The sequence below is a fragment of the Salmo trutta genome, unplaced genomic scaffold (genome assembly GCF_901001165.1).
Source record: "Salmo trutta unplaced genomic scaffold, fSalTru1.1, whole genome shotgun sequence".
Taxonomy (NCBI): Eukaryota; Metazoa; Chordata; class Actinopteri; order Salmoniformes; family Salmonidae; genus Salmo; species Salmo trutta.
The window spans coordinates 17,913,308-17,936,668 of record NW_021822911.1 but is presented as its reverse complement, the minus strand read 5'-3'; the positions used below and the strand labels follow the sequence as shown (position 1 = coordinate 17,936,668).

The following is a 23,361-nucleotide window of genomic DNA, read 5'->3' as shown; positions in this document are numbered from 1 at the left end:
CTTTAGTTGGGGACAGCACTAGAACATGATTTTGGGGCTCCCGAGTGGCGCAGCGGACACTGCATCTCAGTGCTTGAGGCGTCACTAAAGACACCCTGGTTCAAATCCATTGAGTGTGACTCCAAATCCAGACCTCCATGGGTTGATAAATTGGATTTCCATTGATTATTTTTGTGTGATTTTGTTGTCAGCACATTAAACCATGTAAAGAAAAAAGTATTTAATAAGATTATTTCATTCCTTCAGATCTAGGATGTGTTATTTTAGTGTTCCCTTTATTTTTTTGAGCAGTGTATATATATACACACACACATTTAAAAAATAAATACAAAAATTGGCATGTCGGTGGCCAAAAATACCGATTACGATTAATCGGTCGACCTCTATACTATATAGCCTAGAAACCTGGTTAAACTATCATTATGACATCATGGATGAATTCTAGAATATACTATATAGCCTAGTAACCTGGTTAAACCATCATTATGACATCATGGATGAATTCTAGAATATACTATATAGCCTAGTAACCTGGTTAAACTATCATTATGACATCATGGATGAATTCTAGAATATACTATATAGCCTAGAAACCTGGTTAAACTATCATTATGACATTATGGATGAATTCTAGAATATACTATATAGCCTAGTAACCTGGTTAAACTATCATTATGACATCATGGATGAATTCTAGAATATACTATATAGCCTAGAAACCTGGTTAAACTATCATTATGACATCCTGGATGAATTCTAGAATATACTATATAGCCTAGAAACCTGGTTAAACTATCATTATGACATCATGGATGAATTCTAGAATATACTGTTTATCCTAGAAACCTGGTTAAACTATCATTATGACATCATGGATGAATTCTAGAATATACTATATATCCTAGAAACCTGGTTAAACTATCATTATGACATCATGGATGAATTCTAGAATATACTATATAGCCTAGAAACCTGGTTAAACTATCATTATGACCTCATGGATGGCCAGTCCTTGTATTCATAGTGTAGTGAATTCAGGGGGTAGTCCTGAGCTGAACTCAAACCTGGGTCCAGCAACTGTCAACACCTAACAACTGTTATGCCAAGATGTCTGAACTTCTTGAAGAGGTCGCTAGGTGTTGGGTTACGGTTGCTACAATAGCTTTCTCTATGAATTTGAGAGTGGTTACACTTCTTCCCCCATCCCTCAGCTGTTTACCAAACAAGCCTCTGGGCAGCCATTTTGTTGCTGTTTAAAAAACCCACACAACCCAGCAATCTGCAGTTCAAACAATAACAAATCTGTCATTCCACCACTGTTTTGGTAATAAGATGATGATGGGGTTGGAGAAATGTAACTACAGACAGACAGACCTATGGATGCAAGGACTGACCATCCATGATATCAACATTATAGTTTTAACCATGTTGAGGCTATACAGTGTTGGTTTACATTGTTTCTAGACGTTGGAGTAAAAAAAGCTTATTTGTGGTTCTGATGGGGAACAACAGTTGAACTAAGCTCATGAGACATGTGTTATATTCTTCAAGAATCAATGGCTATAAATTAATAATTTAAAGTCCAAATATGGATGTAACATTTGCAGATTTCCCCTTTAACACCACACATCAGTTGAACAACTGCAGAGTTTGTGCCTCTGTATTTAAGACAGTACTTACTAGTGTTAATCAGGGCCCGTTCATCGTTAGAACCATTGGATGCCTTAAGATGCGTTTGGGAAACCGGGCCCAGATATCCAGTTTCCTCCTTTATCTTCTTCCTTCTTCGATGTGACAGTCATCTCCTCCTCCTCTTTCTCTTCCTCCTCTCCTTTTACTGTAACTACTACTTGTTTTTGTATTTTAACATCTTTCTCTGCCTCCTCATCTTTCACTAGAACTTCTTTCTCCGTCCAGCAGACATCCTCTTCTTTAGCAGGAGGAGAGTAGCTTAGTGAACTCATGGTCGGGGATGTTAGCTAGCTAGCATTAGCGACTAGCCTAGTTCTAAGCTAACTTAGCAAACCAGCTAACTGACAAACAACGTAAATATATAATTAAATGGGCCAACAAGAACATACAACAGAAGTGTGTTTAATACACAGCGACTAATATACACCAAAAACAGTGTAAAGAGCGTGAATGTTGTAGCTATGTTTGCTAGAAAGCTACCGAGGTGTCTGACTAGCTGTTGTTGTTGAAGGAGCGTCCCGTCCACTAGATTATACGTCACACTGGCAGCATCGCCTGAACCTAAAAGACGCACATCGCCATCTGCTGACTGGAGGGCAACGCAGTTGAGGAACCAAAACGTTTATTTTTCATTTATTTCATAAAAGTTTAATATTACATTAAGTCGTTCAAAGAGAAGCATGTGTTGATTGATTTGTGTTTAATGAGTGAGAATTTAAAACAAACTTTACACCCACTACATATTTGCATTGAACCATACTTCTGACATGGATCATTTTGACCCCAGAGGCATATCTTTTATCATAGACAAAATGTGGTTTATTCAATTCTATTAAATTTTTCATGACTTTGTCAATCAACTTGTTGTTAGTAAATCTAAATCATGGTTTAGTGTTTCTGTATCAATATGGACTTTTAACAAATTCAAATCCTTTGGAGTCATTTTGACCCCAGCCAAAAGCACCTTTGATAAATAGGACGTTTATTTTAAATAAAAATCGAATCACATTTTATCATACACATGTTTAGCAGATGTTATTGCGGGTGTAGCGAAATGCTTGTGTTTCTAGCTCCGACAGTGCAGTAATGTCTAACAAGTAAAATCTAACAATTTCACAACATATACCCAATACACACACATCTAAGTGTTTGAATCTAGGTTTCTCTGTAGACATGATCCATCCCACCAGAGGGTGGAGGGGCACCTGTATCAGTGGTTTTGACCAGATAGACACCTGCAGATACACAGTATAGTGCCTCCCATGTACTCTCCTAAGATTGGACTTTTCTATATCACATGACAGTGTATAAACTTTGATTTGATCATGTACAAAACTGCGGTAGAAAAGTAAAGTATTCAGACCCCTTCACATTTTCCACATTTTGTTACATTACAGCCTTATTCTAAAATGTACTTTTTCCCCCCCTCATCAATCTACACACAATACCCCATAATGACATCACAATACCCCATAATGACATCACAATGCCCCATAATGACATCACAATACCCCATAATGACAGAGTGAAAACAGGTTTTTAGAGATTTTTGCAAATGTATTTACTTAGGTATTCAGACCTTTTGCTATGAGACTCGAAATTGAGCTCAGATGCATCCTGATTCCATTGATAATCCTTGAGATGTTTCTACAACTTGATTGGAGTCCACTTGTGGTAAATGCATTTGATTGGACATGATTTGAAAGGCAGACATCTGTCTATGTAAGGTCCCACAGTTGACAGTGCATGTCAGAGCAAAAACCGAGCCATGAGGTCCAAAGGAATTGTCCATAGAGCTCTGAGACAGGATTGTGTCGAGGCACAGATCTGGCGAAGGGTTCCAAAAAATGTCTGCAGCATTGAAGGTCCCCAAGAACAAAGAGGCCTCCATCATTCTTAAATGGAAGAAGTTTGGAACCACCAAGACTCTTCCTAGAGCTGGCCGCCCGGCCAAACTGAGAAATCGGGGGAGAAGGGCCTTGGTCAGGGAGGTGAACAAGAACCCGATGTTCACTCTTACAGAGCTCCAGAGTTCCTCTGTGGAGATGGGAGAACCTTCCAGAAGGACAACCATCTCTGCAGCACTCCAGCAATCAGGCCTTAATGTAGCAATGATTAAATTGTCAACATTTATTTCAATGGACAATTCAGTGAACTGTTCGGTGAAAGGTGTCGGCTAGCAAGTTCAAAAAGGACACCACCAGCTCATCGTTCCCTAATTCTTTAGCCATGATTTGACAGTTCTTTATCTTTAGCCCGTCTATTAGTCTTTCTTTTCCATTTACATGAGACATTGTTATTTCATACTTATTTCCGTCTTTCATTCGACATCCCAGTATTGCTCCGCAAACTTCCTTTATTCCTCTCAGCAATTCCATCGTTGTTATTCTCCCTTCTCCACTTATTTCCACGTTCACCGTCAGTTCCTTCTCATATGTTCTTTTTTTCAGTTCTTCGTTTAACATTCTGATTTCACTGTTGTCCTTTCTCGTCGTCGTTTGTATTCTTGATGTCGAAGCCATGTTGTCTGTCCGGTTATTTTAAGCAATATCCCCCAAACAGCTCACGCTGATGGGGGACAATAGCAAAAAAGTTTCACAGAAACTTCACTACAGTCACTCACAAACTTTCAAACTTATAAAGCAAATAGACCTCCAAAAACAACGATATTCTCTCTCAAGCACTCAGACACCTGCTTCTCTTCCACTTCTGAAACTCCAAAAAGGGGCGTGTGAAGGGAACGTGATAACCACTACACTACAGAAACTGCTACTTGATTTTTTTGCAAGGAGTATACCGAATTTTACAGATATTCATGGCAAGTATTCGAATTTCCAAAATAAGGCATCAATGAAATTCTCTGTTACCACTATGATACTTCTTGAATGTGTCATTGAGCGTTGTTTCCGCCCGGTTTCGAACCAGGGACCTTTCACGTGTGAAGCAAACGTGATAACCACTACACTACAGAAACTGCTGCTACATTTATCTACAAGGAGTAAACCGAATTTTACAGATATTCATGGCACGTATTTGAATTTCCAAAATACAGAATTTATGAAAATAACTATTCTCTGTTAAAAGTATAGTGCCTACTGCACGTGTCAAAGAGCACTGTTTCCGCCCGGTTTCGAACCGAGGACTTTTCGCGTGTTAAGCAAACGTGATAACCACTACACTACAGAAACTGCTGCTACAATTATCCGCAAGGAGTAAACCGAATTTTACGATATTCATGGCACGCTTTCGAATTTCCAAAATTGAGAATTAATGAAATTCTCTGTTACCACTATGATACTTCTTGAAGGTGTCAATGAACGTTGTTTCCACAGGTTTCGAACCAGGGACCTTTCGTGTGTGAAGCGAACGTGATAAACACTACACCACAGAAACTACTGCTACAATTTGCTGCAAGGAGTAAACCGAAATTTAAAGATATTCATGGCACGCGTTTGAATTTCCAAAATAAGGTCATTATGAAAATAACTATTCTCAAAGAGCACTGTTTCCACCCGGTTTCGAACCGATGAACTTTCGCGTGTTAAGCGAATGTGATAACCACTACACTACAGAAACTGCTGCTACATTTAGCCACAAGGAGTAAACGAATTTTACAGATATTCATGGCACGTATTCAAATTTCCAAAATACAGAATTTATTAAAATAACTATTCTCTGTTAAAAGTAAAGTACCTACTGCACGTGTCAAAGAGCACTGTTTCCGCAGGTTTTGAACCAAGGACCTTTCACGTGTAAAGCGAATGTGATAACCACTACACTACAGAAACTGCTGCTACAGTTTGCTACAAGGAGTAAACCGAATTTTACTGATATTCATGGCACGAATTTCCAAAATACATGAAAAGAACTATTCTCTGTTAAAAGTTCAGTACCTACTGCACGTGTCAAAGAGCAATGTTTCTACCCGGTTTTGATCCGAGGACCTTATGCGTGTTAAGCGAACGTGATAACCACTACACTACAGAAACTGCTGCTACAATTATCTTGCAAGGAGTAAACCGAATTTTACTGATATACATGGCACGTGTTCAAATTTCCAAAATTAGGTATTTATGAAAATAACTATTCTCTGTTAAAAGTAAAGTACCTACTGCACGTGTTAAAGAGCACTGTTTCTGCCCGTTTTGATCTGAGGACCTTTCGCGTGTTAAGCGAACGTGATAACCACTACACTACAGAAACTGCTTCTACAATTAGCTGCAAGGAGTAAACCAAATTTTACCGATATTCATGGCACGTATTCGAATTTCCAAAATAAGGCATTAACGAATTTCTCTGTTACCACTATGATACTTCTTAAATGTGTCATTGAGCGTTGTTTCCGACCGGTTTTGAACCAAAGACTTTTCGCACGTGAAGCAAACGTGATAACCACTACACTACAGAAACTGCTGCTACATTTATCTACAAGGAGTAAACCGAATTTTACAGATATTCATGGCACGTATTCGAATTTCCAAAATACAGAATTTATGAAAATAACTATTCTCTGTTAAAAGTATAGTGCCTACTGCACGTGTCAAAGAGCACTGTTTCCGCCCGGTTTCGAACCGAGGACTTTTCGCGTGTTAAGCGAACGTGATAACCACTACACTACAGAAACTGCTGCTACATTTTGCCACAAGGAGTAAATCGAATTTTACAGATATTCATGGCACGTATTCGAATTTCCAAAATACAGAATTTATGAAAATAACTTTTCTCTGTTAAAAGTACAGTACCTACTGCACGTGTCAAAGAGCACTGTTTCCACCCGAGGACCTTTCGCGTGTTAAGCAAATGTGATAACCACTACACTATAGAAACTGCTACTACATTTTGCTGCAAGGAGTAAACCAAATTTTACAGATATTCATGGCACGTATTCGAATTTCCAAAATACAGAATTTATGAAAATAACTTTTCTCTGTTAAAAGTATAGTACCTACTGCACATGTCAAAGAGCACTGTTTCCACCCGGTTTCGAACCGAGGACCTTTCTCATTCTCGGTTCTACGTGATAACCACTAGACTACAGAAACTGCTGCTACAATTAGCTGCAAGGAGTAAACCGAATTTGACCAATATTCATGGCACATATTCGAATTTACAAAATAAGTCATTAATGAATTTCTCTTTTATCACTATGATACTTCTTGAATGTGTCTATTAGCGTTGTTTCCGCCGGGTTTCGAACCAGGGACTTTTCACGTGTGAAGCACACATGATAACAACTACACTACAGAAACTGCTGCTACAATTATCTGCAAGGAGTGAACCGAATTTTACAGATATTCATGGTACTCGTTCAAATTTCCAAAATTAGGCATTTATGAAAATAACTATCCTCTGTTAAAAGTACAGTACCTACTGCACATGTCAAATAGCACTGTTTCCACCCGGTTTCGAACCGAGGACCTTTCGCCTGTAAAGCAAAAGTGTTAACCACTACACTACAGAAACTGCTGCTTGATTTTTCTGCAAGGAGTAAACCGAATTTTACAGATATTCATGGCACGTATTCGAATTTCCAAAATAAGGCATTAATGAAATTCTCTGTTACCGCTATAGTACTTCTTGAATGTGTCAATGAGCATTGTTTCCGCTGGTTTCGAACCAGGGACCTTTCGTGTGTGAAGCGAACGTGATAAACACTACACCACAGAAACTACAGCTACATTTAGATGCAAGGAGTAAACCGAATTTTAAAGATATTCATGGAACGTATTCGAATTTCCAAAGTAACGGATTCATGAACTTCTCTGTGGTACTAATTGAATGTGTCAATGAGCGTTGTTTCCGCCTGGTTTCGAACCGGGGACCTTTCGCGTGTGAAGCGAACGTGATAACCACTACACTACAGAAACTGCTGCTTGATTTTTCTGCAAGGAGTAAACCGAATTTTACAGATATTCATGGCACGTATTCGAATTTCAAAAATAAGGCATTAATGAAATTCTCTTTTACCGCGAAAGTACTTCTTGAATGTATCAATGAGCGTTGTTTTCGCCTGGTTTCGAACCGGGGACCTTTTGCGTGTGTAGCGACCGTGATAACCACTACACCACAGAAACTAGTACTACAATTAGCTGCAAGGAGTAAACCGAATTTTAAAGATATTCATGGCACGTGTTCGAATTTCCAAAATAAGGCATTCATGAAATTCTCTGTTACCGCTATAGTACTTCTTGAATGTGTCAATGATCGTTGTTTCTGCCAGGTTTCGAACCAGGGACCTTTCGCGTGTGAAGCAAATGTGATAACCACTACACTACAGAAACTGCTGCTACAATTATATGCAAGGAGTAAACCGAATTTTATAGATATTCATGGCACGTATTGGAATTTCCAAAATACGGAAATTATGAAAATAACTTTTCTCTGTTAAAAGTACAGTGCCTACTGCACGTGTCAAAGAGCACTGTTTCCACCCGGTTTCGAACCGAGGACCTTTCGCGTCCTCGGTTCGACGTGATAACCACTAGACTACAGAAACTGCTGCTACAATTAGCTGCAAGGAGTAAACCGAATTTTACCGATATTCATGGCACGTATTCGAATTTCCAAAACAAGTCATTAATGAATTTCTCTGTTATCACTATGATACTTCTTGAATGTGTCAATTAGCATTGTTTCCTCTGGTTTCGAACCAGGGACCTTTCGTTTGTGAAACGAACGTGAAAAACACTACACCACAGAAACTTTTGCTACAATTATCTGCAAGGAGTAAACCGAATTTTAAAGATATTCATGGAACGTATTCGAATTTCCAAAATAAGGCATTCATGAAATTCTCTGTGGTACTAATTGAATGTGTCAATGAGCGTTGTTTCCGCCCGGTTTCGAAACAGGGACCTTTCGCGTGTGAAGCAAAAGTGATAACCACTACACTACAGAAACTGCTGCTTGATTTTTCTGCAAGGAGTAAACCGAAATTTACAGATATTCATGGCACGTATTCAAATTTCCAAAATAAGTCATTAATGAAATTCTCTGTTACCGCTATAGTACTTCTTGAATGTGTCAATGAGCGTTGTTTCCGCCCGGTTTCGAACCAGGGACCTTTCCCTTGTGATGCAAACATGATAACCTCTACACTACAGAAACTGCTGCTACAATTATTTTGCAAGGAGTAAACCGAATTTTACTGATATACATGGCACGTGTTCAAATTTCCAAAATTAGGTATTTATGAAAATAACTATTCTCTGTTAAAAGTAAAGTACCTACTGCACGTGTCAAATAGCACTGTTTCCACCCGGTTTCCAACCGAGGACCTTTCGCGTGTAAAGCAAACGTGATAACCACTACACTACAGAAACTGCTGCTTGATTTTTCTGCAAGGAGTAAACCGAATTTTACAGATATTCATGGCACGTATTCGAATTTCCAAAATAAGGCAGTAATGAAATTCTCTGTTACCGCTATAGTACTTCTTGAATGTGTCAATGAGCGTTGTTTCCGCCCGGTTTCGAACCAGGGACCTTTCACGTGTGAAGCAAATGTGATAACCACTACACTACAGAAACTACTGCTACATTTTGCTACAAGGAGTAAACCGAATTTTACAGATATTCATGGCACGCGTTCTAATTTCCAAAATAAGGTATTTATGAAAATAACTATTCTCTGTTAAAAGTACAGTGCCTACTGCACGTGTCAAAGAGCACTGTTTCCGTCCGGTTTCGAACCGAGGACCTTTCGCATGTTAAGCGAACGTGATAACCACTACACTACAGAAACTGCTTCTACAATTAGCTGCAAGGAGTAAACCGAATTTTACCGATATTCATGGCACGTATTCGAATTTCCAAAACAACGCATTAACGAATTTCTCTGTTACCACTATGATACTTCTTGAATGTGTCATTGAGCGTTGTTTTCGACCGGTTTCAAACCAAAGACTTTTCGCATGTGAAGCAAACGTGATAACCACTACACTACAGAAACTGCTGCTACATTTATCTACAAGGAGTAAACCGAATTTTACAGTTATTCATGGCACGTATTCGAATTTCCAAAATACAGAATTTATGAAAATAACTATTCTCTGTTAAAAGTATAGTGCCTACTGCACGTGTCAAAGAGCACTGTTTCCGCCCGGTTTCGAACCGAGGACTTTTCGCGTGTTAAGCGAACGTGATAACCACTACACTACAGAAACTGCTGCTACATTTAGCTACGAGGAGGAAACCGAATTTTACTGATATTCATGGCACGTATTCGAATTTCCAAAATAAGGTATTAATGAAATTCTCTGTTACCGCTATAGTACTTCTTCAACGTGTCAATGAGTGTTGTTTCCGCCCGGTTTCGAACCAGGGACCTTTCGCTTTACACGCGAAAGGTCCTCGCATCTAAACCGGGCGGAAACAGTGCTCTTTGACACGTGCAGTAGGCACTATACTTTTAACAGAGAATAGTTATTTTCATAAATTCTGTATTTATGAAATTCGAATACGTGCCATGAATATCTGTAAAATTTGGTTTACTCCTTGCAGCAAAATGTAGTAGCAGTTTCTATAGTGTAGTGGTTATCACATTTGCTTAACACGCGAAAGGTCCTCGGGTGGAAACAGTGCTCTTTGACACGTGCAGTAGGTACTGTACTTTTAACAGAGAAAAGTTATTTTCATAAATTCTGTATTTTGGAAATTCGAATACGTGCCATGAATATCTGTAAAATTCGGTTTACTCCTTGTGGCAAAATGTAGCAGCAGTTTCTGTAGTGTAGTGGTTATCACGTTCGCTTAACACGCGAAAAGTCCTCGGTTCGAAACCGGACGGAAACAGTGCTCTTTGACACGTGCAGTAGGCACTATACTTTTAACAGAGAATAGTTATTTTCATAAATTCTGTATTTTGGAAATTCGAATACGTGCCATGAATATCTGTAAAATTCGGTTTACTCCTTGTAGATAAATGTAGCAGCAGTATCTGTAGTGTAGTGGTTATCACGTTTGCTTCACGTGCGAAAAGTCTTTGGTTCAAAACCGGTCGGAAACAACGCTCAATGACACATTCAAGAAGTATCATAGTGGTAACAGAGAAATTCGTTAATGCCTTATTTTGGAAATTCGAATACGTGCCATGAATATCGGTAAAATTCGGTTTACTCCTTGCAAGATAATTGTAGCAGCATTTTCTGTAGTGTAGTGGTTATCACGTTCGCTTAACACGCAAAAGGTCCTCGGATCAAAACCGGGTAGAAACAGTGCTCTTTGACACGTGCAGTAGGTACTGAACTTTTAACAGAGAATAGTTCTTTTCATAAATTCTGTATTTTGGAAATTCGAATACGTGCCATGAATATCAGTAAAATTCGGTTTACTCCTTGTAGCAAACTGTAGCAGCAGTTTCTGTAGTGTAGTGGTTATCACATTCGCTTTACACGTGAAAGGTCCTTGGTTCAAAACCGGCGGAAACAGTGCTCTTTGACACGTGCAGTAGGTACTTTACTTTTAACAGAGAATAGTTATTTTCATAAATTCTGTATTTTGGAAATTTGAATACGTGCCATGAATATCTGTAAATTTCGGTTTACTCCTTGTGGCTAAATGTAGCAGCAGTTTCTGTAGTGTAGTGGTTATCACATTCGCTTAACACGCGAAAGTTCATTGGTTCGAAACCGGGTGGAAACAGTGCTCTTAGAGATGTGCAGTAGGTACTGCACTTTTAACAGAGAATAGTTATTTTCATAATGACCTTATTTTGGAAATTCAAACGCGTGCCATGAATATCTTTAAATTTCGGTTTACTCCTTGCAGCAAATTGTAGCAGTAGTTTCTGTGGTGTAGTGTTTGTCACGTTCGCTTCACACACGAAAGGTCCCTGGTTCGAAACCTGTGGAAACAACGTTCATTGACACCTTCAAGAAGTATCATAGTGGTAACAGAGAATTTCATTAATTCTCAATTTTGGAAATTCGAAAGCGTGCCATGAATATCGTAAAATTCGGTTAACTCCTTGCGGATAAGTGTTGCAGCAGTTTCTGTAGTGTAGTGGTTATCACGTTTGCTTAACACGCGAAAAGTCCTTGGTTCGAAACCGGGCGGAAACAGTGCTCTTTGACACGTGCAGTAGGCACTATACTTTTAACAGAGAATAGTTATTTTCATAAATTCTGTATTTTGGAAATTCGAATACGTGCCATGAATATCTGTAAAATTCGGTTTACTCCTTGTAGATAAATGTAGCAGCAGTTTCTGTAGTGTAGTGGTTATCACGTTTGCTTCACATGCGAAAAGTCTTTGGTTCAAAACTGGTCGGAAACAACGCTCATTGACACATTCAAGAAGTACTATAGCGGTAACAGAGAATTTCATTGATGCCTTATTTTGGAAATTCGAATACGTGCCCTGAATATCTGTAAAATTCGGTTTACTCCTTGTAGCAAAATCAAGCAGCAGTTTCTGTAGTGTAGTGGTTATCACGTTCGCTTCACACGCCCCTTTTTGGAGTTTCAGAAGTGGAAGAGAAGCAGGTGTCTGAGTGCTTGAGAGAGAATATCGTTGTTTTTGGAGGTCTATTTGCTTTATAAGTTTGAAAGTTTGTGAGTGACTGTAGTGAAGTTTCTGTGAAACTTTTTTGCTATTGTCCCCCATCAGCGTGAGCTGTTTGGGGGATATTGCTTAAAATAACCGGACAGACAACATGGCTTCGACATCAAGAATACAAACGACGACGAGAAAGGACAACAGTGAAATCAGAATGTTAAACGAAGAACTGAAAAAAAGAACATATGAGAAGGAACTGACGGTGAACGTGGAAATAAGTGGAGAAGGGAAAATAACAACGATGGAATTGCTGAGAGGAATAAAGGAAGTTTGCGGAGCAATACTGGGATGTCGAATGAAAGACGGAAATAAGTATGAAATAACAATGTCTCATGTAAATGGAAAAGAAAGACTAATAGACGGGCTAAAGATAAAGAACTGTCAAATCATGGCTAAAGAATTAGGGAACGATGAGCTGGTGGTGTCCTTTTTGAACTTGCCCGCATACATTACGGATGAGGAGATAGAAGAGAAACTAAAAGGCTGGAATGTGAAGGCGACCACGCCAATCAAGAGGAGGATGTGGCCAGGAACGGACATTGTAGATGGGACGAGATTTTGCAAGGTAAAGTTTACAGACAATGTGCAATCCTTGCCATATTCTACTAAATTTAACACTGTCGAGGGATTTGAATATTTTCGTGTAATCCATGACAATCAAGTGAAGGTATGTAGATTATGTATTCAGCCGGGGCACATACTAAAGGAATGTCCGGAATTCACATGCCACAAATGTAGTGAACAAGGGCATTATGCCAGAGAATGTCGGAACATAGGAAATGTGTGCAAAATGTGTGACAGACCCAAAGTTAGATGTAGCTGTAATAAGGGAGAAGATCACTTACTTTTGCAAACAATGGACCTCACGTCTGAGGAAGGGGAGGGGAGTGTGCCGATGGAGAGAGAGGATGAGAGTGACATGGAGAGTGTGACTCCAGAGACAATGGCAGATAAGCTTGAAGAGCCTGTAATGTCTTATGGCAAAGCACGAGACGGGGTTTTAGTCTCTGCTGCTGACAAGGTGGAACAGCAGCACATGATGGGTGAAATACATACACAGGTGGAGATGGTGCAAGGTGCTTCTCAGGTGCCTGAGCCAGCTTTAAGCCTGTGTGAGAATTACACCAAAGAGTGGGTTGGGTCCACTGAAGTCACGGGCACTGTTAAAGCGCACTTTTCAAAAGGCTTCACAGCCGCTCCCCCCAAAAATCCAAATAAAGAGACGGATGATGAAATAGATGGTGAGGATCTTCAGTTGTTTGTAAAAACTAAGAGGTCATTGTCGAAAACCAGGGAGATGATGGGATTTGGAAAAAAGAAAAAGTAGGATTTGAAAGGACTTGTTTGACTCTGATTATACTTCTGCAAACATTAATAATGATTACAGTCGCATCCCTAAACGGTAACAGTTTGAGAAACATGAGAAAATTTGAGCAGGTATTAGTGTCTGTTAAGGCAGACATGTTGTGTTTTCAAGAGACCAATTGGACAGAATCCAAAATGCAGGAGATTAAGAGTAAATGGTCTGATTTAATTTTTTGTAGTCATGGAGGAGATAAAACATGTGGTGTGGCTATTTTGATAAAAAATGATGTGGTGCAGAATGTAAAACAAATATATGCTGACAATGATGGTAGACTTATTGTAATTGAATTTGAAGTTCAAAATGTAGTTTTTCGTTTAATTAATGTTTATGCTTCAAATATTGAATCTGAAAGGAGAGAAATGTTTCACAAATTAAAAACACTGTGCTCAGAAAACTGTATACTGATAGGAGATTTTAATGTGAGGTGTAGTAGAATGGATGCCTCTAGTTGTGCTAAATTCAGATATGACTCTTCTAGAAATGCATTATGGAAACTTATGAATGAGGAGAATCTAGTAGATATATGGAGGGCTGAAAATCCAAACAGAAGAGTATTCTCTAGAAGGCAGGTGGTTCTAAAGGAATTAAAACAAAGCAGAATTGATTTATGTCTAGCAAAACAAGAATTGGTGCAGAATGTTAAAAGAAGGTGTCATATACCTTTACAGCATATAGTGATCATGCAGTAATGTCATTTGAAATGGGTTTTGGTGTGGAGAGGAGAGGGGGAGGTGTATGGTGTTTAAATGCCAGTCTGTTAAAGGAGGAAGGATATAGAAATGAAATTGTTGAATGTATTAATGATGAAATGTCTAATGTACTGTTAAAAGAGAATGTGTGTTTATGGTGGGAGGAAGTGAAAGTAAAAGTAAAAAATAGGAGTATTAGGTACGCAAAAAATCATAACCGGTTAGATAAGCAGAAAGAAATAATGCTTAGGAATAGGATGTTGCATGAACTTGAAAAGGCTGATACGGATCCAGACTATGATGTTGTGAATTATTTGAAAATCCATGCAGAGCTGGGTAGTTATGAAAAAAAGAAATGTTTGGGTGCTATTGTTAGGAGCAGGGCACAGTACGCTTTGGAGGGAGAGAAATGTACATCCTTTTTTTTGGGTCTGGAAAAAAGAAAACAAACTAAGAGTTACATTGTAGAGTTGGAAGATGAAAGAGGTGTAAAGGTAAATGATTTTGTTGGGATCTTAGAGACAGTTGAAAACTTTTACAGAAATCTTTACAAAAAGAATGATGTAGATAAAGTGTGGGTTTGGGGTTTTAGGCTGGGTTTCTGTACAGCACTTTGAGATTTCAGCTGATGTACGAAGGGCTATATAAATACATTTGATTTGATTTGATAAAGTGTGTGTTGTAAAAGTGTTGGATACAATTAGTGCCAAAGTATCGCAGGCAGAGAGAATGATGTGTGATGAAGAGATTTCGATTATGGAAATCAAGGAAGCAATTGTTAGCACGCAAGGTAATAAAAGTCCGGGTTTGGACGGTTTAACAAATGAGTTCTATAAAGTCTTTGTAGATATTTTGGCACCCATTTTAGTGAGGGTGTTTCATTATATGGAAGAGAATAAGGAAATCCCTGAGTCTATGTCAACTGGAATGTTAACGATCTTATTCAAAAATAGGGGCAGTAGATTAAAGTTAGAAAATTATAGGCCTATTAGCCTTCTAAATTCGGACTATAAGATACTGACTAAAGTGTTAGCGAATAGGATGAAAAAGGTGATTGGGAGTATTATTGAATCAACACAAGCCTACGGCATACCTGGAAGAGATATTGCAGATGTAATTTGTACAATTAGGGATGTTGTTAATCAAATGAAAAATGAAGGTGGTATAGTTTTAAGTTTGGATTTTAACAAAGCTTTTGATAGAGTGGAGCACAGCTTTTTATTACAAACTATGGAGAGGTTTGGGTTTGGGCCAAAGTTTGTATCTTGGATCAACCTGTTGTATAGTGGGGCTAAAAGTTGTGTGAAATGTAACGGAGTGTTAACAGATACTTTTCCTGTGGAGAGGTCAGTAAGGCAGGGCTGTCCTTTGTCAGCTCTGCTGTACAGTGTTTCTACAGAACCGTTAGCTACATTGATAAATAGTAATAAAGAAGTAAGGGGTGTTGGAATCCCAGGTGGTGGTGTCAGTGTTGTACATCAGTACGCTGATGACACTACTTGTACTGTGAAGGATATAGAAAGTATTGGAAGCATTATGGAAATCATAGATATATATGGCAAGGCATCGGGTGCTAAAGTTAATATAGAGAAGACTGAAATAATGTTTGTTGGGGATATCAATGTAAAAGGGTGTGAGATTCCATTCAAGAGCGCAAAGGATTTTATTAAAGTGCTGGGAGTAAACATTGGTGTAAAGGAGAAAGAGGCAAAAGATATAACTTGGACTGGGATCCTTAATAAAGTCAAGCTAACGTTGAATTTCTGGAAAAATAGAAAACTTAAGTTACAAGGGAAAGTAATTGTTGCAAATGCTTTGGTATTATCCAAATTTGTGTATGTTTTGGGAGTCCTGGACATGCCGGAGTGGGTACTAAATTAATTGAATAATGTGGTGTCAAATTTTATATGGGATGGTAAAGGAGTGAGAATAGCTCAGAAAACATTGATTGCTGACTATGTGGATGGAGGTTTAAAACTTGTAGATTTAGATGTCCAAAGAAAAGCTATTAGGATAAAAACAGTAAAGAAATATTTGTATGACAGTGAAGATTATGGCTGGAAACACTTCTTTAAAGTCTACTTAGAGGAGAGTGGTGGTTGTGAGGATAATGGTTTATTGATGGGGCTTAAAAGGGCAATGTTTGAAAAGGTACCAGATTTTTATAAAGAGGTGCTAAATGCATGGGCAGAGTTGTTGCCTAATGTATATTATGAATGTGGACATATTGACCTGATTATGAATCAACCTATATTTCTGAATGAGAAAATCAAGAACAAAGAAAAAGTTTTGTATAATAAAGTATTTATGAGTGCAGGTCTACGGCAAATAAAAGATTATACATATGAGGTAATTCCAGGGTTTTTACCTGGGGAAGCTATTTTTGACATAATCAATGAATGGGATGAAGAGGTGGGAAGGGGAACAGTGAATAATATGTATAACAAGATAAAGAATAGTATACCAAGAGAATGGGTTGATTTAATAAATAGTGAAGTTGAAAGAGAAGATTTATTTGTATTTCCTAATTTGTTCATTGGTAGCAGTAAGAAGAAAGTACATTTATCTAGTATACCAGTGAAAAGATTGTATAGAATAATGGTAGGAAAAGTGTGTAGAAGGCCGGCTGCTGAGAAATTTTGGAAAGTAGTTTTTCCGGAATTAGATGAAAAAAAGATATGGGAAAATTTAAATGTAAAATATAATAGTAAGGAGTGTGAAAATAATGATTTCAAATTAAGACATAATAGAATATTTACAAAGGTGGTGTTAAAGCAAATTAATGGTGAGATAGAAAGGGAATGCGATGTATGTGGACGTTTCCCGGAAACTCTAATGCATTTCTTTATAGAATGTGAGGATTTAAAATATTTTTTTTGTAAAGTTAAGGAAATGTTATGTAGAAACTGGGGGGGAGATTTCGTGAAAAAGTATGCGTGGGAGGAACTTTTGTTATTTGGAGTGTCTGGTAAATGTGAGGGTGTTAATGTGTGTTTGTTGAATATGGTTTTGAGTTTTGTGAGGTATGCTATTTTTTGTAGGAGGAATTATGTTTCTTTTGACAGAAAGAGGGTTCAGGTGTGGAGTATCTTTATAGCACTGTTCAGTAAACACATAGATATGTTGTTTAATTATGGGATGGAACATTTTGATGAATCTTTTGTTGAAGGGAGTGGGTTAATTTCACGAGAGGAGAGTGGAGGTATCACTTATAATTTTTGAAAGCACTGTTTTGATATTTACTTTGTTTTTCATTGGGTCCCTTGAATTTGATAGGGGGTGAATTGTTCACCAGCTTCTGTTAGTCTAGTGTCTTCTGTATTGTTCTCTGTGGATTGTACTGTAAATATTGTAAACAAACATTTTTTATAAAAAAAAAAAAAAAAAAAAAAAAAATCACGTTTGCTTAAAACGCAAAAGGTCCTCGGATCGAAACCGGGCGGAAACAGTGCTCTTTGACACGTGCAGTAGGTACTTTACTTATAACAGAGAATAGTTATTTTCATAAATACCTAATTTTGGAAATTTGAACACGTGCCATGAATATCAGTAAAATTCGGTTTACTCCTTGCAGCTAATTGTAGCAGCAGTTTCTGTAGTGTAGTGGTTATCACGTTTGCTTCACACGCGAAAGGTCCCTGGTTCGAAACCGGGCGGAAACAACGCTCATTGACAAATTCAAGAAGTACTATAGTGGTAACAGAGATTTTAATTGATGCCTTATTTTGGAAATTCGAATACGTGCCATGAATATCTGTAAAATTTGGTTTACTCCTTGTAGTAAAATGTAGCAGCAGTTTCTGTAGTGTAGTGGTTATCACGTTTGCTTAACACGCGAAAAGTCCTCGGATCGAAACCGGGCGGAAACAGTGCTCTTTAACACGTGCAATAGGTACTTTACTTTTAACAGAGAATAGTTATTTTCATAAATACCTAATTTTTGGAAATTTGAACACGTGCCATGTATATCAGTAAAATTCGGTTTACTCCTTGCAAGATAATTGTAGCAGCAGATTCTGTAGTGTAGTGGTTATCACGTTTGCTTTACAAGCTAAAGGTCCTCCGTTCGAAACCGGGTGGAAACAGTGCTATTTGACACGTGCAGTAGGTACTGTACTTTTAACAGAGAAAAGTTATTTTCATAAATTCTGTATTTTGGAAATTCGAATACGTGCCATGAATATCAGTAAAATTCGGTTTCCTCCTCATAGCTAAATGTAGCAGCAGTTTCTGTAGTGTAGTGGTTATCACGTTCGCTTCACATGCGAAAAGTCCTCGGTTCGAAACAGGGCGGAAACAGTGCTCTTTGAGACGTGCAATAGGCACTATACTTTTAACAGAGAATAGTTATTTTCATAAATTCTGTATTTTGTAAATTCAAATACATGCCATGAATATCTGTAAAATTCGGTTTACTCCTTGTAGATAAATGTAGCAGCAGTTTCTGTAGTGTAGTGGTTATCACGTTTGCTTCACATGCGAAAAGTCCTTGGTTTGAAACCGGTCGGAAACAACGCTCAATGACACATTCAAGAAGTATCTTAGTGGTAACAGAGAAATTCGTTAATGCCTTATTTTGGAAATTCGAATACGTGCCATGAATATCTGTAAAATTCGGTTTACTCCTTGTAGCTAAATGTAGCAGCAGTTTCTGTAGTGTAGTTGTTATCATTTTCGCTTTACACGCGAAAGGTCCTCGAATCAAAACCGGGTGGAAATAGTGCTCTTTGACACGTGCAGTAGGTACTGTACTTTTAACAGAGAATAGTTATTTTCATAAATTCTGTATTTTGGAAATTCGAATACGTGCCATGAATATCTGTAAAATTCGGTTTACTCCTTGTAGCAAAATGTAGCAGCAGTTTCTGTAGTGTAGAGGTAATCACGTTTGCTTAACACGCGAAAAGTCCTTGGTTTGAAACCGGGCAGAAACAGTGCTCTTTGACACATGCATTAGGTACTGTACTTTAAACAGAGAATAATTATTTTCATAAATGCCTTATTTTGGAAATTCGAATACGTGCCATGAATATCTGTAAAATTCGGTTTACTCCTTGCAGCTAATTGTAGCAGTGGTTTCTGTAGTGTAGTGGTTATCACATTCGCTTTACACGCGAAAGGTCCTTGGTTTGAAACCGGGCAGAAACAGTGGTCTTTGACACCTGCAGTAGGTACTGTACTTTAAACAGAGAATAATTATTTTCATAAATGCCTTCTTTTGGAAATTCGAATACGTGCCATGTATATCTGTAAAATTCGGTTTACTCCTTGTAGCTAAATGTAGCAGCAGTTTCTGTAGTGTAGTTGTTATCACGTTTGCTTCACTCCGAAAAGTCCTTGGTTCGAAACCGGGCGGAAACAACGCTCATTGACACATTCAAGAAGTATCATAGTGGTAATAGAGAAATCCGTTAATGCCTTATTTAGGAAATTTGAATACGTGCCATGAATATCAGTAAAATTCGGTTTCCTCCTCATAGCTAAATGTAGCAGCAGTTTCTTTAGTGTAGTGGTTATCACGTTTGCTTAACACGCAAAAGGTCCTCGGATCGAAACCGGGCGGAAACAGTGCTCTTTCACACGTGCAGTAGGTACTTTACTTATAACAGAGAATAGTTATTTTCATAAACACCTAATTTTGGAAATTTGAACACGTGCCATGAATATCAGTAAAATTCGGTTTACTCCTCATAGCTAAATGTAGCAGCAGTTTCTGTAGTGTAGTGGTTATCACGTTCGCTTTACACGCGAAAGGTCCTCGAATCAAATCGGGTGGAAATAGTGCTCTTTGACACGTGCAGTAGGTACTTTACTTATAACAGAGAATAGTTATTTTCATAAATACCTAATTTTGGAAATTTGAACACGTGCCATGAATATCAGTAAAATTCGGTTTACTCCTTGCAGCTAATTGTAGCAGCAGTTTCTGTAGTGTAGTCGTTATCACGTTTGCTTCACACGCGAAAGGTCCCTGGTTCGAAACCGGGCGGAAACAACGCTCATTGACAAATTCATGAAGTACTATAGCGGTAACAGAGATTTTCATTGATGCCTTATTTTGGAAATTCGAATACGTGCCATGAATATCTGTAAAATTCGGTGTACTCCTTGTAGCAAACTGTAGCAGCAGTTTCTGTAGTGTAGTGGTTATCACGTTTGCTTAACACGTGAAAGGTCCTCGGTTCGAAACCGGGTGGAAACAGTGCTCTTTGACACGTGCAGTAGGTACTGTACTTTTAACCGAGAAAAGTTATTTTCATAAATTCTGTATTTTGGAAATTCCAATACGTGCCATGAATATCAGTAAAATTCGGTTTCCTCCTCGCAGCTAAATGTAGCAGCAGTTTCTGTAGTGTAGTGGTTATCACGTTCGCTTAACATGCGAAAGGTCCTCGGATCGAAACCGGGCGGAAACAGTGCTCTTTAACACGTGCAGTAGGTACTTTACTTTTAACAGAGAATAGTTATTTTCATAAATACCTAATTTTGGAAATTTGAACAAGTGCCATGTATATCAGTAAAATTCGGTTTACTCCTTGCAAGATAATTGTAGCAGCAGTTTCTGTAGTGTAGTGGTTATCACGTTTGCTTCACACGCGAAAGGTCCCTGGTTCGAAACCGGGTGGAAACAATGCTCATTGACACATTCAAGAAGTACTATAGCGGTAACAGAGAATTTCATTAATGCCTTATTTTGGAAATTCGAATACGTGCCATGAATATCTGTAAAATTCGGTTTACTCCTTGCAGGAAAATCAAGCAGCAGTTTCTGTAGTGTAGTGGTTATCACGTTCGCGTTACACGCGAAAGGTCCTCGGTTAGAAACCGGGTGGAAACAGTGCTATTTGACACGTGCAGTAGGTACTGTACTTTTAACAGAGAAAAGTTATTTTCATAAATTCTGTATTTTGGAAATTCGAACACGTGCCATGAATATCTGTAAAATTCGGTTTACTCCTTGCAGATAATTGTAGCAGCAGTTTCTGTAGTGTAGTGGTTATCACGTTTGCCTCACATGCGAAAGGTCCCTGGTTCGAAACCGGGCGGAAACAATGCTCATTGACACATTCAACAAGTACTATAGCGGTAACAGAGAATTTCATTAATGCCTTATTTTGGAAATTCGATTACGTGCCATGAATATCTGTAAAATTCGGTTTACTCCTTGTAGCAAAATGTAGCAGCAGTTTCTGAAGTGTAGTGGTAATCATGTTTGCTTAACACGCGAAAGGTCCTTGGTTCGAAACCGGGTGGAAACAGTGCTCTTTGTCACGTGCAGTAGGCACTGTACTTTTAACAGAGAATACTTATTTTCATAAATTGTGTATTTTGGAAATTTGAATACGTGCCATGAATATCTGTAAAATTCGGTTTACTCCTTGTAGCAAACTGTAGCAGCAGTTTCTGTAGTGTAGTGGATATCATGTTCGCTTAACACACGAAAGGTCCTCGGTTCGAAAACGGTCGGAAACAACGCTCAATGACACATTCAAGAAGCGTCATGGTGGTAACAGAGAAATTCGTTAATGCCTAATTTTGGAAATTAGAATACGTGCCATGAATATCTGTAAAATTCGGTTTACTCCTTGTAGCAAAATGTAGCAGCAGTTTCTGTAGTGTAGAGGTAATTACTTTTCTTTAACACGCGAAAGGTCCTTGGTTTGAAACCGGGCAGAAACAGTGCTCTTTGACACATGCATTAGGTACTGTACTTTAAACAGAGAATAATTATTTTCATAAATGCCTTCTTTTGGAAATTCGAATACGTGCCATGTATATCTGTAAAATTCGGTTTATTCCTTGTAGCTAAATGTAGCAGCAGTTTCTGTAGTGTAGTTGTTATCACGTTTGCTTCACCTCCGAAAAGTCCTTCGTTCGAAACCGGGCGGAAACAACGCTCATTGACACATTCAAGAAGTATCATAGTGGTAACAGAGAAATCCGTTAATGCCTTATTTTGGAAATTTGAATACGTGCCATGAATATCGGTAAAATTCGGTTTACTCCTTGCAGAAAAATCAAGCAGCAGTTTCTGTAGTGTAGTGGTTATCACGTTCGCTCTACACGCGAAAGGTCCTCGGTTCGAAACCGGCTGGAAACTGCTATTTGACACGTGCAGTAGGTACTGTACTTTTAACAGAGAAGAGATATTTTCATAAATGCCTAATTTTGGAAATTTGAACGCGTGCCATGAATATCTGTAAAATTCGGTTTACTCCTTGCAGATAATTGTAGCAGCAGTTTTTGTAGTGTAGTAGTTATCACGTTTGCTTCACTCGTGAAAAGTCCCTGGTTCGAAACCCAGCGGGAACAACGCAAATTGACACATTCAAGAAGTATCATAGTGATAACAGAGAAATTCATTAATGACTTATTTTGTAAATTCAAATACTTGCCATGAATATCTGTAAAATTCGGTTTACTCCTTGCAGAAAAATCAAGCAGCAGTTTCTGTAGTGTAGTGGTTATCACGTTTGCTTTACAAGCAAAAGGTCCTCGGTTCGAAACCGGCTGGAAACAGTGCTATTTGACACGTGCAGTAGGTACTGTACATTTAACAGATAAAAGTTATTTGGATCAATTCTGTATTTTGGAAATAAGAATACGTGCCATGAATATCAGTAAAATTCGGTTTCCTCCTCGTAGCTAACTGTAGCAGCAGTTTCTGTAGTGTAGTGGTTATCACGTTCGCTTAACACGCGAAAAGTCCTCAGTTCGAAACCGGGCGGAAACAGTGCTCTTTGACACGTGCAGTAGGCACTATACTTTTAACAGAGAATAGTTATTTTCATAAATTCTGTATTTTGGAAATTCGAATACGTGCCATGAATATCTATAAAATTCGGTTTACTGCTTGTAGATAAATGTAGCAGCAGTTTCTGTAGTGTAGTGGTTATCACGTTTGCTTCACATGCGAAAAGTCTTTGGTTCAAAACCGGTCGGAAACAACGCTCAATGACAAATTCAAGAAGTATCATAGTGGTAACAGAGAAATTCGTTAATGCCTTATTTTGCAAATTCGAATACGTGCCATGAATATCGGTAAAATTTGTTTTAC

The 23,361-nt window shown here is 38.3% G+C and overlaps 9 non-coding genes across 9 annotated transcripts; 5 read left to right on the top strand and 4 right to left on the bottom strand.

Annotated features, from left to right (window-relative positions):
• Nucleotides 1-6,243: 6,243 nt before the first annotated feature.
• On the bottom strand, nt 6,244-6,316 carry trnav-aac (transfer RNA valine (anticodon AAC)). Its single transcript has one exon. It is a non-coding gene; the product is annotated as a tRNA-Val (tRNA).
• Nucleotides 6,317-7,486: 1,170 nt separating this feature from the next.
• Nucleotides 7,487-7,559, bottom strand: trnav-cac (transfer RNA valine (anticodon CAC)). The gene has a single exon. It is a non-coding gene; the product is annotated as a tRNA-Val (tRNA).
• A 1,803-nt stretch (nt 7,560-9,362) lies between these two features.
• On the bottom strand, nt 9,363-9,435 carry trnav-aac (transfer RNA valine (anticodon AAC)). The gene has a single exon. It is a non-coding gene; the product is annotated as a tRNA-Val (tRNA).
• Nucleotides 9,436-9,783: 348 nt separating this feature from the next.
• Nucleotides 9,784-9,856, bottom strand: trnav-aac (transfer RNA valine (anticodon AAC)). The gene has a single exon. It is a non-coding gene; the product is annotated as a tRNA-Val (tRNA).
• Nucleotides 9,857-17,892: 8,036 nt separating this feature from the next.
• On the top strand, nt 17,893-17,965 carry trnav-cac (transfer RNA valine (anticodon CAC)). The gene has a single exon. It is a non-coding gene; the product is annotated as a tRNA-Val (tRNA).
• A 1,413-nt stretch (nt 17,966-19,378) lies between these two features.
• On the top strand, nt 19,379-19,451 carry trnav-uac (transfer RNA valine (anticodon UAC)). The gene has a single exon. It is a non-coding gene; the product is annotated as a tRNA-Val (tRNA).
• Nucleotides 19,452-20,646: 1,195 nt separating this feature from the next.
• On the top strand, nt 20,647-20,719 carry trnav-aac (transfer RNA valine (anticodon AAC)). Its single transcript has one exon. It is a non-coding gene; the product is annotated as a tRNA-Val (tRNA).
• A 563-nt stretch (nt 20,720-21,282) lies between these two features.
• Nucleotides 21,283-21,355, top strand: trnav-cac (transfer RNA valine (anticodon CAC)). The gene has a single exon. It is a non-coding gene; the product is annotated as a tRNA-Val (tRNA).
• Nucleotides 21,356-22,750: 1,395 nt separating this feature from the next.
• Nucleotides 22,751-22,823, top strand: trnav-uac (transfer RNA valine (anticodon UAC)). The gene has a single exon. It is a non-coding gene; the product is annotated as a tRNA-Val (tRNA).
• Nucleotides 22,824-23,361: the final 538 nt, after the last annotated feature.